This window comes from Loxodonta africana, chromosome 10, assembly GCF_030014295.1.
Source record: "Loxodonta africana isolate mLoxAfr1 chromosome 10, mLoxAfr1.hap2, whole genome shotgun sequence".
Lineage (NCBI taxonomy): Eukaryota > Metazoa > Chordata > Mammalia > Proboscidea > Elephantidae > Loxodonta > Loxodonta africana.
In genome coordinates, this window is record NC_087351.1 from 81,242,651 (window position 1) to 81,258,391 (window position 15,741).

Genomic DNA, 15,741 nt, shown 5'->3' on the forward strand with positions numbered 1-15,741 from the left:
TTTTGTTTCTTTTTCTTATCTTATTGCACCAGGTGAAAGGTGAGTTTAGTTGCTCCACAATCTTTCCACTACTTGGTATCTTCTGTCATTTTCATTTTCGCCACTCTGGTGTGTATGTGATGGTGTCTCACTATAGTTCTAATTTGCATTTCCTCTTTTTTTTCTTTTTAGGTGTTTCAGGAGAGAGCAGATAAAAATGCAAGGGGTTAATCTTCTACATTTGTCAGAAATGTCCCCTTTAAGGAGAATTGTCTGATGCAACTTAGAACCCTTTTTCCAGTATTGGAGGCAACATAATATAGTGGATGAGGGCCACAAGCTTTATAATCAGACATACTGAGGTTTGATTCCCAGCTGAAATACTTACTTGTTGAGTTACCTTGAGAGTTTATTTAACCTTTCTCTATTTTATGTAAAATGGCAGTAGTAATAGTACTGCCTCATGGGGTTGTTTTGAGAAAGAAATGAGAGAAACATGTGAAATGATTTGTATAGTTCATACCACACTTTGAGCACCTGTGAACAAATGGCAGCTATTATTATAGTTTGCATTGTTTATTTATACACATCTCATTTCTCCTTCTGTTCTACAAGTTCCATGAGAAAGGAACAGCACGTAGCACACATTAGCTGCCTCACATAGAACAGTTGCTAAAAAAGATTAGTTGAATGAATGATGTCACAAATAAACGGAAGCTAGTGTGGTTCTTATTAAAGATGACATAAATTATTGTAATGGCTACAGGATAATATGACTGCTCATGAGAAATAATATTATTTAAATAATGTCCCTCCTTCTATTTACCTTCATCATTTCCATTTTTCCCATTGGCGTTGAATCGATTGCGAGTCACAGCGACCCTATAGGACAGAGTAGAATTGCCGCATAGAGTTTCCACGGAGCGCCTGGTGGATTTGAACTGCCAACCTCTCAGTTAGCAGCCGTAGCACTTAACCACTCCGCCACCAGGGTTTCCACTTCATCATTTAACAGTTGAAATAAATGCAGTAGAGAAACACTAGCCCAGGTCTAATGAACAATGAAAATTGGATGTTTCATATTACATTTGTGGGGGTTCCAGAGGCTTAGACAAACAAAAACACCATCCCAGAAACAAAAACAAAACCATCACGTTTTTAAGAGACCTTAAGTCTTCCTAGTTTTAACAGATCCTTTGTTCAACAGTGGAAAAACTGGAGAAGCAACAGCTGTCCCGGCAGCTTCCGTACAAGATGGTGCCGCCCATACGCACACTCGACTAGGGTTACGTCCTCCTGGCCTGCCGCCGGACCGGAAGTGGCTTCCGTCCTAGTGGATCCGGGTGGGCGCGCGCAGGTGGCCACGGAGGTTCCATCTCTTCAGCGTGAGGTGCTGCAGGTGTTCGGGTCGGGTTAGGGGCCGCAGGTAAGGAGCCTTAGGGGTTAGCAAGGCATTACGCCGGGCTTGTGCGCGGGGCGGAAGAGGTTTCCAGCGCGGCTCGACAAGTATCGGGGAGACGAGTTTGTCACAGCGTGCGGGGGCGACCGGTTGCTGGCACCCCGTCGTCCCCGAGTGCCCTGTCCCTGCCCTTCTCCCCGCCCATTGGCGCGTCCTCCTTGTCTCCCTCACTCGCGGCGGGGGCGATTCAGTATCGAGGTGCGCAACGAGAGCTCTTTCTCTGGACCGCAGTCCCCCCACGCTCTCCCCGGGCCAGCCTCTCAGCTCCCCCTTCTCCTTCTGTGGGCACCTACCAAACCTTCATGGTTCCTCGACCCAATCAGCTACAAAAGAGGCAGTGTCGGGAGCCGCCTGGGAACTGCTCCGGTTGTGTTTGTTCGACGCGACTACGCTCACAGTTCCCTTCCCTCGCTTCGTGGAGACCTACCCCAACCTACTGTGACCGCCCCTTTCCTCCCAGACCACACCCGCTGCTCTGGGCCTTTCTGGGAAGCCACCTTTTTCTCCTCTAGCATCCCTCGGATAGATGGAAAACAAGAACTGTAATAATTGTTCATTACAAAATTGATGCCTGCTCAGTAAAATACAAACAAACCCAAAACTAACCTCCTCATATACCCATTTCTTGGAAAGACAAAGTTATTTATCTTATTTCGTTATTTGTATTGTAAGGATAGTAAGAATTGTGCTGAAAGGTTTGTTAATCATCAGAATTAGGAGCGCGGGAAGAAGAGGTTTAATAGGGGAAGGAAGGATCAGTTTTGGTCAAGTTGAGCTTGTTTTAAAAAAAAGTATTTGTTCTTTTATGTTTATTTTAATTATAGCCTGTGCGTACAATGTTGTAAAAAAATTTTCATGTAAAAAAATTAAACAGATACTCTTTGACCTATCTTTTTCGATCTCCAACTTTTCCTCTTTTACCAGTCCCTTATAGGGTAGCTGTGAGTCAGAATTGACTCGACGACAATGGGTTTGGTTTTTTTTGGTTTTCTCCCAAAGCAAGATCTGTTCTTAGTTTGGGGCATATTTTTCTAATTCTTTTCCTTTGCATTTATTGACGAGCGTGTGCATGTTTGTGCGGGTATGTAAAATTTTATGTTAAATGTTTACAGATGTGTATTTTATAAATATGCTACTTGTATGTGTTCAGCAACTTGCCTTTTTGTGCTTAGAAATGGGTCTTGGAACTTTTTCTTTGTTAACACAAAGAAATTTGCTCTGTGAATTCCGTAGTGTGTAAGATTCCATAGATTGCTTCCAGTCTTTCACAGTTAGACAGGCACAGTGTGGCAGAGAATCTCTTACATGCCTGTGTGCCCATGTGAGCATTTCCCAAGGCATGGTGGCAGGGTGTGGAGGAGCGGGAGGAATTGCTGGGTGGGAGGATGTGGACAGCTAATGTCTGCCAGACTGCCTACTAGCAATGTATAATAATGTCCATTTCCCCATGTTCTTTGAAACATTTGATATTTTCAGTCTTTTTTTATTTTTGGCAATCTGATGGATGGAAAATGATTTTTCAATGCTGTTTTAATTTGTATTTCTCTAATTACTACTGAGATTGAACATCTTTTTATGATTCTTGGCCATTTGAATTTTCTCTTTTGAGAAATGTCACTTTTTTCTGTTGGGTTGTCTTTTTCATACTGGTTTGTAGAAACAGAAAAAATCAAGCCTGTTATCGACGAGCAGATTCAGAATCATGGCGACCCCATGTGTTATACTGTAGAACTGCTCCATAGGGTTTTCTTGGCTGTAATCTTTACAAAAAGCACATTGCCAGACTTTTCTTTCATAGTGCTACTGAGTAGGTTCAAACTGCCAACATTTATATATTCTGGCTCCTAATCTTTTGTCATTTGCATATGTTTTAAGGATTTAAGAAAAAAAAGATTTACTCCCAATTTATTTTAAATTTTGCTTGTCTTTTTAACCTTTTGGCACCTTCGTTGAACCAAAATTTAAAATTTTATCTTTAAATTTATCAGTGTTTTATTACGTGTATCTTGTGGCTGGAAACCCTAGTGGAGTAGTGGTTAAGTGCTCCAGCTGCTAACTAAGAGGTTAGCAGTTCAAATCCACCAGGCACTCCTTGGAAACTTGGGGCAGTTCTGCTCTGTCCTATAGGGTCGCTATGAGTTGGAATTGACTTAACAGCAGTGGGTTTGGTTTGGGTTTATCTTGTGGCTATCATTCCCTACCCCCAAAATAAAACAAAAAATACCAAACCAGTTGCCATGGAGTCAATTCAAACTCCTGGTGGTCCCCTGTATTTCAGAGTAGAACTGTACTCCATGGGATTTTCAAGGGCTGTGATCTTTTGAAGGTGGATAACCAGACCTTTCTTCTAAGGTGCTTCTGAGTGGATTTGATCTGCCAGCCTTTTGGTTAGTAGCTGAGTGCTTAACCGTTTATGCCACCCAGTTATGACCCAGCAAATTCACTCCCAGGTATGTAAAGAGAAATGAAAACGTATGTCCACACAAAAGTTCATGGCAGCATTATTCACAATAGCCAAAAAGTAGAAACAGCCTAGATATACATCAACTGATGAATGGATAAACAAGTGTAATACAGACAATGGAATTTTATTCGTTAATAAAAAAGAGTGAAGTACAGATAGATGCTGCAACATGAATGAACCTTGAAAATATTATCAAAATAAAAGAAGCCAGTCACAAAAGACACACGTTGTTTGAATTCACTTACGTGAAATATCCAGAATAGGCATGTCTACAGAAACAGAAAGAAGATTAGTGGTTGCCTAGGGCTGGGGTATTAAAGGGTGGGATGGGGAGTGACTGCCAACAGGTACATGGTTTTTTTGAGGGGGGGGCAGTGATGAAAATGCTCTAAGATTGCATTGTGATAATTGTTGCACCAATTCTGAATATACTAAAAATCACTGAATCGTACACTTTAAATAATGAATTGGTTTGTGACATCTTAATGAAGGCATTAAAGCAATAAACAATTTTAACAAGCTGATCCTAAAATTAATCTGAAAAAGAAACTGTAAGAATAGCCAAAAGTACTGTTTTTTAAATAATGAGAAAGTACATGAGCTGATAAAATACATGACTTCTGATAAAACAGTCATCATCATCATGACAGAGTATTTACCCTTTCCTGCGTAGATAACACAGTATAGCATGTATAGCGTTTGTGAAAAATCAGTACGTACATAATAAATGTAGCATTTCAGAATAATGAGTCAAGAGTGGAGAAAATTTCCAGGATGATATTATTTGGAAAACAATAATTAGACACACACACACACCCCCCAACGAAAAAATAATTCCAGAGGAATTAAACAAAACTCAAACATATCATAAGTTATAGGAGAAAATATAGTTCTTGATGTTGGTACTATTGACATTTTAAGGCGGATAATTCTGTGTTGTGGGGGCTGTCCTGTGCATTGTAGGGTGTTTAGCAGCATCCCTGGCTTACCCACTAGATGTCAGTAACACAGCGTCCCTTTGTCCCCCAGTTGTGACAACCAAAAATGCCTCCATACATTGCCAGATGTTCCCTGATGGGGCAATATCACTCCGATTGGAGAATTGCTGAGGTGGGGATAGGAGTTCCTGGATGGCGTACATGGTTAAGTGCTTGGCTACTGACTGAAAGATTGGCGGTTCAAATCTACTCAGAGGTATCTCAGAAGGAAGGCGTGGTGATCCACTTCAGAAGACCACCAAACCGAAACCAAACCCACTGCCGTAGAGTCAATTCCAACTCACAGTTGACCCTTGTTGTTGTCATGTGCTGTCGAGTCGATTCCAACTCACGGTTGACCCTAAAGGACAGAGTAGAACTGCCGCATAGGGTTTGTTTCCAAGGCTGTAAATCTTCCAGAAGCAGACTGCCACATTTTTCTCCCGCAGAGCAGCTGGTAGGCTTGAACCACTTACCTTTTAGTTAGCAGCCAAGAGCTTTAACCAGCATGCCACCAGTGCTCCTTCCAAAAGATCACCAAAAAAAAAAAAAACTAACCAAATACATTGCAGTAGAGTTGGTTCCAACTCGTAGCAAGCCTATAGGAACAGAGGAGAACTACCCCGTAGGATTCCCAAGGAGCAGCTGGTGGATTCAAATTGCCGAGCCTTTGGTTGGCAGCCTTAGCTCTTAACCTGCGCCAGCAGGGCTCCCCCAGAAGATCATAGCCCTTGAGAACCCTACAGAGTGTAGTTCTACTCTGAGAGGCCACCTTGAGTAGGAATCAACCTGACATCATTTTTTTTTTTTTAATGATAACTCTATGTTTAATTGTTTGAATTACCTTAAAAAACTCAAACTATTTTCCAGACTACTTTCCACATTGGCCGTGCTGTTTTACGTTTCGACCAGCAATGTACTAGGGCTGCTTTCCCGATGTTTTCTTTTAGAATAGCCATCTTAGAGGGTGTGAAGTGCTATCTCATTGTGGTTTTGATTTGCATTTCTCTAATATTTTCAGGGGCTTGTTGTCCATTTGTATATCTTCTTTGGAAAAATACCTATTCAAATCCTTTGCTCATTTAAAAAAAATTTTATTTTAGTGAAAATATAACAGCAAAAGATACACCATTTAAAAAATACTGTGATTTTGGAGAAAATGTACATAGCACATTAGGTTCTCATTTAACAGTTTCTATACATATTATTCAGTGACATTGGTTACACCTTTCACAGTGTGTGAGCATTCTCATTATTTTCATTCTGGTTGTTCTGTTTCCATTAATTTAGCTTCCTTCTCCCCTCTTACTTTCTCGTATTTGGTATAATATAAATGTTGACTATTAGGTCTCATTTAGATGATTGTTTAGAGGAACACAGAACTTACAGGTGATATTTATCTTATGAGTGTCTCTTTCTTTTAGCTGATAGGTGACCACCAGGAGTGGTACGAGTTCCAAGTTTAAAGGGTATCCCAGGGTGATAGTCTTGCGGGTAAAAGATAGACCAATTTAACAATTTCTACATGTATAATTTAGGGACACTGATTACATTCCCCAAAGTTGTACATTTGCTCATTTTTAAATTGGTTTATCTTTTTGTTATTGGGTTGTAAGAGTTCTTTATGTATTCTAGACACGTGCCTTTATTAGATACGTGATTTGCAAATACTTTCTCCCATTCTGGGGGCTTTTTATTTTCTTGATGGTCAAAATTGTTCTTAAAAATGTTTTTAAAAGTTAAGTTTGCATCGAATTTATATATTATTTTGAGTATTTCTATAAAACAATGAATCTTCCCTTCCTCATAAACAGGATAATTGCAGTAGGGCCGCTGTGAGGGTTAAATGAGTAGTAAGCACATGGTAAAATGTAAAGTGCCTGGTGATGGTAAGTGCTCTGTTAATGGTAGCTGCAACAATGTGCATCTACTCTTCAGGTCTTCTGCATCCTCAATGAAGTGTTCTGTTTTTCTTCATATTGATCTTGTACATCTCTTGCTGAGCTTATTCCCAGGTTTTGTGTGTGTGTGTGTGTGTGTATATGTAGTTGTTTTGTGTAGTTTTTAAATAGTTTAGGTTGCTGTTATGACTGGAATTTTTTGGAGGGGAATGGGATTTTTTTTCTTCACCTTTTTGTAATGGGTAAATAGGAAGCTAATGATTTTTATTGTTGAGTTGTATTCCGTTGCATGGAGCCCCTGAACAGCATAAACAGTTAACTGCCTGGCTACTAACTGAAAGGTTGGTGGTTTCAATTCATCCAGAGGTGCCTTGGAAGAGAGCCCCAGCAATCTACTTCCGAAAGATCACAGCCATTGAAAATTTTATGGAGTGCAGCTCTACTTTGAAATGTGTGAGGTCGCCACGAGTTGGAATCAACTTCAAGGTAACTTTTTTTTTTTTTTTAAGAAAACTGTTGATTTCTATTCCTGAGTAGTAGTTTATTTTATGGATGTACCCTTTGGACTAGTTTTGGCTTTTGGCTATTATGAATAAAGCTGCTATGAACATTCTTGGACAAGTCTTTTTTTTTTTTTTTAATTAACTTTTATTGAGCTTCAAGTGAATGTTTACAAATCAAGTCAGACTGTCACATACGAGTTTATATACACCTTACTCTGTACTCCCACTTGCTCTCCCCCTAATGAGTCAGTCCTTCCAGTCTCTCCTTTCGTGACAATTTTGCCAGCTTCCAACTCTCTCTATCCTCCCATCCCCGATCCAGACAGGAGATGCCAACACAGTCTCAAGTGACCACTTGATTTAATTAGCTCACTCTTCATCAGCATCTCTCACCTACCCACTGACCAGTCCCTTTCATGTCTGATGAGTTGTCTTCGGGGATGGTTCCTGTCCTGGGCCAACAGAAGGTTTGGGGACCATGAATGCCGGGATTCCTCTAGTCTCAGTCAGACCATTAAGTATGGTCTTTTTATGAGAATTTGGGGTCTGCATCCCACCGATCTCCTGCTCCCTCAGGGGTTCTCTGTTGTGCTCCCTGTCAGGGCAGTCATCGATTGTGGCTGGGCACCAACTAGTTCTTCTGGTCTCAGGATGATGTAGGTCTCTGGTTCATGTGGCCCTTTCTGTCTCTTGGGCTCTTAGTTGTCGTGTGACCTTGGTGTTCTTCATTCTTCTTTGCTCCAGGTGGGTTGAGACCAATTGATGTATCTTAGATGGTCGCTTGTTAGCATTTAAGACCCCAGACGCCACATTTCCAAGTGGGATGCAGAATGTTTTCATAGTAGAATTATTTTGCCAGTTGACTTAGAAGTCCCGTTAAACCATGGTCTCCAAACCCCCGCCCCTGTTCCGCTGACCTTTGAAGCATTCATTTTATCCCAGAAACTTCTTTGCTTTTGGTCCAGTCCAATTGAGCTGACCTTCCATGTATTGAGTATTGTCCTTCCCTTCACCTAAAGCAGTTCTTATCTACTAATTAATCAGTGAAAAACCCTCTCCCACCTTCCCTCCCTCCCCCCCTCGTAACCACAAAAGTGTGTGTTCTTCTCAGTTTATACTATTTCTCAAGATCTTATAATAGTGGTCTTATACAATATTTGTCCTTTTGCCTCTGACTAATTTCGCTCAGCATAATGCCTTCCAGGTTCCTCCATGTTATGAAATGTTTCACAGATTCGTCACTGTTCTTTATCAATGTGTAGTATTCCATTGTGTGAATATACCACAATTTATTTAACCATTCATCCGTTGATGGACACCTTGGTTGCTTCCAGCTTTTTGCTATTGTAAACAGAGCTGCAATAAACATGGGTGTGCATATATCTGTTTGTGTGAAGGCTTTTATTTCTCTAGGGTATATTCCGAGGAGTGGGATTTCTGGGTTGTATGGAAGTTCTATTTCTAACTGTTTAAGATAACGCCAGATAGATTTCCAAAGTGGTTGTACCATTTTACATTCCCACCAGCAGTGTATAAGAGTTCCAATCTCTCCGCAGCCTTTCCAACATTTATTATTTTGTGTTTTTTGGATTAATGCCAGCCTTGTTGGAGTGAGATGGAATCTCATCGTGGTTTTAATTTGCATTTCTCTAATGGCTAATGATCGAGAGTATTTTCTCATGTATCTGTTAGCTGCCTGAATATCTTCTTTAGTGAAGTGTGTGTTCATATCCTTTGCCCACTTCTTGACTGGGTTCTTTGTCTTTTTGTGGTTGAGTTTTGACAGAATCATATAGATTTTAGAGATCAGGCGCTGGTCGGAGATGTCATAGCTGAAAATTCTTTCCTAGTCTGTAGGTGGTCTTTTTACTTTTTTGGTGAAGTCTTTAGATGAGCATAGGTGTTTGATTTTTAGGAGCTCCCAGTTATCTGGTTTCTCTTTGTCATTTTTGGTAATGTTTTGTATTCTGTTTATGCCTTGTATTAGGGCTCCTAAGGTTGTCCCTATTTTTTCTTCCATGATCTTTATCGTTTTAGTCTTTATGTTTAGGTCTTTGATCCACTTGGAGTTAGTTTTTGTGCTTGGTGTGAGGTATGGGTCCTGTTCCATTTTTTTGCAAATGGATATCCAGTTATGCCAGCACCGTTTGTTAAAAAGACTGTCTTTTCCCCAATTAACTGGCTCTGAGCCTTTGTCAAATATCAGCTGCTCATATATGGATGGATTTATATCTGGATTCTCAATTCTGTTCCACTGGTCTATGTGCCTGTTGTTGTACCAACACCAGGCTGTTTTGACTACTGTGGCTGTATAACAGCTTCTGAAATCAGGTAGAGTGAGGCCTCCAGCTTTCTTCTTCTTTTTCAGTAATGCTTTGCTTATCCGAGGCTTCTTTCCCTTCCATATGAAGTTGGTGATGTGTTTCTCTATCGCCTTAAAAAATGACATTGGAATTTGGATCGGAAGTGTGTTGTATGTATAGATGGCTTTTGGTAGAATAGACATTTTTACAATGTTAAGTCTTCCTATCCATGAGCAAGGTATGTTTTTCTACTTAAGTATGTCCTTTTTAATTTCTTGTAGTACAGCTTCGTAGTTTTCTTTGTATAGGTCTTTTTACATCCTTGGTAAGATTTATTCCTAAGTATCTTATCTTCTTGGGGGCTACTGTGAATGGTATTGATTTGGTTATTGCCTCTTCGGTGTTCTTTTTGTTGATGTAGAGGAATCCAAGTGATTTTTGTATGTTTATCTTATAACCTGAGACTCTGCCAAACTCTTCTATTAGTTTCAGTAGTTTTCTGGAGGATTCGTTGGGGTTTTCTGTGTATAAGACCATGTCATCTGCAAATAGAGATAATTTTACTTCCTCTTTGCCAATCTGGATGCCCTTTATTTCTTTGTCGAGCCTAATTGCTCTGGCTAGGACTTCTAGCACAATGTTGAATAAGAGCGGTGATAAAGGGCATCCTGGACAAGTCTTTTTGTGGATAGATTTATTTTTAAGTTAACTTCAGGTATTATTTTCCTTGGCCTCTTTGAATATTCTTACTTTAAAGTCCCTTCTAGGTCCCCCTATGACCTGGTTCCTCAGATCTGGATGTTTTTGTTTGATGGCTCTGTGAACTATAATGATGTTAGGGTTTTGTTTGTTTGTTATTGGCTTGTTTGTAAGCCCTCTTTTAGGGGATAGTCTTCCATGGAAGGCCTGCATGCATTTTCTAGTAACGTCTTTGTCTTTGACTCTGTCTGGGTCCAACAGAGCTCACCAATTTTAAATGAGTTCTAATTTTAACTTTTTGGCTCAGGGTTTCTTCTCGTGAGGAAAATGTGAATTTGGGCCCTGTACCTGCCCAGAGTTCAGGCTTGAGGTCTGCCCTCTCACAAGTAACTCTTTTCCTATTCTCAACCTGGGACAGGTGGCCTCTGATTGCCATGAGCCCAGGCCACATTGGGCGGACATTTCCGGATCTCTGTTCATGGACCGGGCAACACTCTCCAGGGTTCCATTTGCCTGGCGCGTATCACCAATCACCTAGATTGGTGATATGCGCCAGCTCTGGGGCTTGCATGAGTTCTGGCCTCTGCCCAGCTTCATCTCCCACCCACTGTGGGCTCCCTCTTCCATTCGTGTCACCCACTGGTTTCACTCTCTTCTTTTTGATCTTAACCATGTATTAAATTTTATCTTTTTAATGTTTTTTCCAGCATTTATATTGTTTAGGGTGGGAAAAGGAAGAGTTTTTTATCTTCTCATATTATTTTAACCAGGAATTTCTCTAGGCAAGTTATTTAATCTCATTAGGCCTTGGTTTCCTCTTTAATAAAAATCCTAGGGAAAAAGTACATGTAAAGTACTTAGGAGAGTTCCTGGAATAAAGTAAATATTTTAAAAACAACATAGCTACTGTATTTTTTTAAAAATTATTTGTGGTTCAAGTGAAAATTTACAAATCAAGTCAGTTTCTCATACAAAAATTTATACACACTTTGCTGTATACTCCTAGTTGCTCTCCTCCTAATGAGACAGCACACTCCTCCTCTCCACCCTGTATTCCTGTGTCCATCCAGCCAGCTTCTGTCCCCCTCTGCCTTTTCATCTCCCTTCCAGACAGGAGTGGCCCATGTAGTCTCGTGTCTACCTGAGCCAAGAAGCTGACTCCTCACGAGTATCTTTTATCTTATAGTCCGGTCCAATCTCTGTCCGAAGAGTTGGCTTTGGGAATGGTTCCAGTCTTGGGCTAACAGAAGGTCTGGCGACCATGACCTCTGGGGTCCTTCTAGTCTCGGTCAGGCCATTAAGTCTGGTCTTTTTATGAGAATTTGAGGTCTGCATCCTGCTGCTATCTTTCTCCATCGGGGATTCTCTGTTGTGTTCCCTGTCAGGGCAGTCATTGGTTGTAGCCAGGCACCATCTAGTTCTTCTAGTCTCAGGCTGATGTCTGATTTACGTGGCCTTTTCTGTCTCTTGGGCTCATAATTACTGTGTGTCTTTGGTGTTCTTCATTCTCCTTTGCTCTAGGTGGGTTGAGACCAATTAATGCATCTTAGATGGTTGCTTGCTAGCGTTTAAGGCCCCAGATGCCACTCACCAAAGTGGGATGCAGAATGTTTTCTTAATAGATTTTATTATGCCAGTTGACCTAGATGTCCCCTGAAACCATGGTCCCCAAACCCCTGCTCCTGCTACTCTGGCCTGTGAAGCGTTTGGTTGTATTCAGGAAACTTCTTTGCTTTTGGTTTAGTCCAGTTGTGCTGACCTCTCCTGTATCATATGTTGTCTTTTCCTTCACCTAAAATAGTTCTTGTCTACTATCTATGCAGTGAATACCCCCTCCCTCCCTGCCTCCCCACTCTCTTGTAACCATCAAAGAATATTTTCTTCTCTGTTTAAACTATCTCTTGAGTTCTTACAATAGTGGTCTCATACAATATTTGTCCTTTTCCAACTGACTAATTTCACTCAGCATAATGCCTTCCAGATTCCTCTGTGTTATGAAATGTTTCATGGAGTCATCATTGTTCTTTATTGATGCAGAGTATCCCATTGTGTGAATATACCGTAATTTATTTATCCATTCATCTGCTGATGGGCACCTTGGTTGCTTCCATCATTTTGCTTTTGTAAACAGTGCTGCAGTGAACATGGGTGTGTATATATCTGTTCATGTAAAGGCTCTTATTTCTCTAGGATATATTCCAAGGAGTGGGATTGCTGGATCGTATGGTGGTTCTATTTCTAGCTTTTAAGGAAGCGCCAAGTTTTCCGAAGTGGTTGTACCGTTTTATATTCCCACCAGTAGTGTATAAGTGCTCCAGTCTCTCCACAACCTCTCCAACATTTATTGTTTTATGTTTTTTTGATTAATGCCAGCCTTGTTGGAGTGAGATGGAATCTCATTGTAGTTTTGATTTGCATTTCTCTAATGGCTAGTGATCATGAGCATTTCCTCATGTATTTGTTAGCTACCTGAATGTCTTCTTTATAGCTGCTATATTATCATAGTCATTATTACTGGAGTGCTTGGTTGGTACAAACAGTTAAGCACTTGACTACTAATTGAAAGGTTGGTGATTCAAACCCTCCAAGAGGTGCCTCGGAAGAAAGGTCTAGCAGTTTGCATCTGAAAGGTCACAGCTTTGAAAACCAGATGGAGCAGTTCTACCCTGCAGCACACAGTAGGGCCGCCATGAGTTGGAACAGCTTGATGTCAACTGGCTTGGTTTTGTTTTTCATTATTATTTTTATTAAATAATTATTATTGTGATTCCATTTTTCTTCTCCAGTGGCTGAATATCTCCACAGGCATGATTATAACCCCGGTTGTTGTAATTACTAAATTATTTTTAAAATTAGTGTGATTTTAGTGACAAAAATAGTACAACACACTCATGGGAGATGCTAAGCTGTAGAGAAGTGTAGGCGGGTCCAGCAGATGGCTCTGTCTATGGACAGTATAAATTGTAGCCTGGAGCCCACAGATGGAGAACCCAGAGCCCAGAATTATTTTTATTTGGCTGGCTCAAGTTTTAAAAAATTGTAAGTTTGTTGCTAACGTTTAAAAATGATGATATTTCATATAAAATTTAATATCTAACTTCTCAGAATCATTAAAATATTGTCTACACTAGTCTTTCTTCCTGCACAGATTTGATCAACTGGTGCTGAAATGGTTGCTGTCCTGTATTTCCTCCCTATCACTGAGGCCAAGGGCCACTTGCCACTTATCATCACACTTTTACTGTTGCCTTTTTTTTTTTTTAATAATACAAAAATAGCACTGTATACCCAATTCTCTATCGAAACGGGAAAACAAAAGTTGGTTGGAGAAAGCCACATATTATCAGAAAAATAGGAAAGATACTATTTTGTGGAGGAAATAGGAACTGTCCCTATATATTTAATAGGGTGTATTTTTTTTTTATCTGTGTCAGTTTTCGTATGGTTGGCTTGCTTCATTTATTTTCATTAACCTGCCTGACCCTGTGAACACTTAAATTTGCAACCTTTTTCTGGGTGTCTTTGATATCTCTCTAAGATATGTCCAATTTTTCTTTTCTGATCCCTTCTTCCTTTTTGTATTGCCTGCCAAAAACCAAACCAAACCAAACCGTTGCCTTCGAGTCAATTCTGACTCATAGTGACCCTATAGGACAGAGTGGAACTGCCCCCATAGAGTTTCCAAGGAGTGGCTAGTAGATTCGAACTGCTGACCTTTTGGTTAACAACCATAGCTCTTAACCACTGCGACATCAGGGCTTAAATTAAAATAGCTAACTCAGTTTCCATGGAGAACTACTAAGACATCTAGAGCAACAGGAAAACCTGTTTCCTCCACCCCTACTGCCCACACATTCCAGTAAAAGTAAAAAACCTCCTTACTAGCTTGCTAATGATAAGAAAAAAATTTTTTTTAAATTGAGAAGCAAAAGCTTTCATTCAGCAGTTAGAGATTGAAAGTTTAAAATGCAGACACCTTTAGCATGATCCATTAACCAAAATTCATTCACTAATAAATCAGCAAGTGTTGTTAGGTGCTGTCAAGTTGGTTCCGACTCATAACAACCCCATGTACAACAGAACAAAACACTGCCTGGTCCTGCAGCATCCTCACAATTCACAATCATTGTTATGCTTGAGCCCATTGTTGTAGCCACTATATGGATCTCGTTGAGGATCTTTCTCTTTTTATCTGACCCTCTAATTTACCAAGCATGATGTCCTTCTCCAAAGTACTTGAGACGAAGTCTCACCATCCTTCCTTCTAAGGAGCATTATGGCTGTACTTCCTCCAGGATGGATTTGTTCGTTTTTCTGGCAATCCATGGTATATTCAATATTCTTTGCCAACACCATAATTCGAAGACGTTAGTTCTTCAGTCTTCCTTATTCATTGTTCAGCTTTCTCATGCATATGAGGTGATTGAAAACACCATGGCTTGGGTCAGGCATGCCTTAATAACATCTTTGGTTTTCAACATTTCAAAGAGGTCTTTTGCAGTAAATTTGCTCAGTGCAATACATCATTTGATTTCTTGATTGCTGTTTCCATGGGCGTTGATTGTGGGTCCAAGTAAAATGAAATTCTTGGCAACTTCAGTCTTTTCTCCATTTATCATGATGTTGATTATTGGTCCAGTTGTGAGGATTTTTGTTTTCTTTATGTTGAGGTGTAATCCATACCGAAAGCTGTGCTCTTTGATCTTCATCAATAAGTGCTTCAAGTCCTCTTCACTTTCAGCAAGCAAAGTTGTGTCAGCTGCATATCGCGGGTTGTTAATGAGTCTTCCTCTAATCCTGGTGCTGCGTTCTTAGTGTTTCTTCATTTTTTGTAATTCTTTTTTCTGATTTTTCCTCAAATATCTTGGTGTCCAGTGCTTTATCTTCAGTCTCACTAATTCTGACTTCCACTGCCTCATTTCTGCTCCCATGGCTTTCTATTGAGTTGTCTAATTCTGAAATTTTATTGTTAATCTTCTGAATTTCTGTTTAATTTCTGTTTCTGTTCTGAATTTCTGAATCTCTGTGGATTCTTGTAGCCTATTAAGTTTGTCATTATGCTCTTATCTAATCTTCTTAAGTTCCTCTGTTGCTTTGTCTGTGTGCTCCTTGGCTTGTTTTGTGTTTTGCTTGATCTCCTTTCTCATTTCTTGAACAGTTCTGTATATTAATCTTTTGTATTCTACCTCCAGTAATTCCAGGAAATTCTCTTCCTCTGGAAGATTTCTTGATTCTTTGTTTTGGGAGCTTGCTGAAGCTATCCTGGTCTGCTTCTTTGTGTGATTTGAAACTGACTGTTGTTTCCGAGCCATCAATAAGTTATTGTATTTATTTAGTTTATGTTTGCTTATTGTGTCCTAGCTTCTTGTTTTGTTTTGATATGCCCAAGTAGGCTGCTCTAGTGAGTTAGTTTGGTTATTGGTGCCTTTGAGGCTCTAATGTCTTGTCACTAGGTG

At 40.1% G+C, this 15,741-nt stretch overlaps 1 protein-coding gene across 2 annotated transcripts in view; it reads left to right on the forward strand.

Moving 5' to 3' along the window:
* Positions 1–1,279: 1,279 nt before the first annotated feature.
* Positions 1,280–15,741, forward strand: part of EXD2 (exonuclease 3'-5' domain containing 2) — a 54,221-nt gene continuing 39,759 nt past the window's right edge. For both annotated transcript variants that reach the window (XM_003408731.4, XM_010588703.3), the window contains exons 1-2: positions 1,280–1,405; positions 7,145–7,266. The gene's annotated coding sequence lies outside the window, so the exon portion shown is untranslated. The remainder of the gene's footprint in view (positions 1,406–7,144; positions 7,267–15,741) is intronic.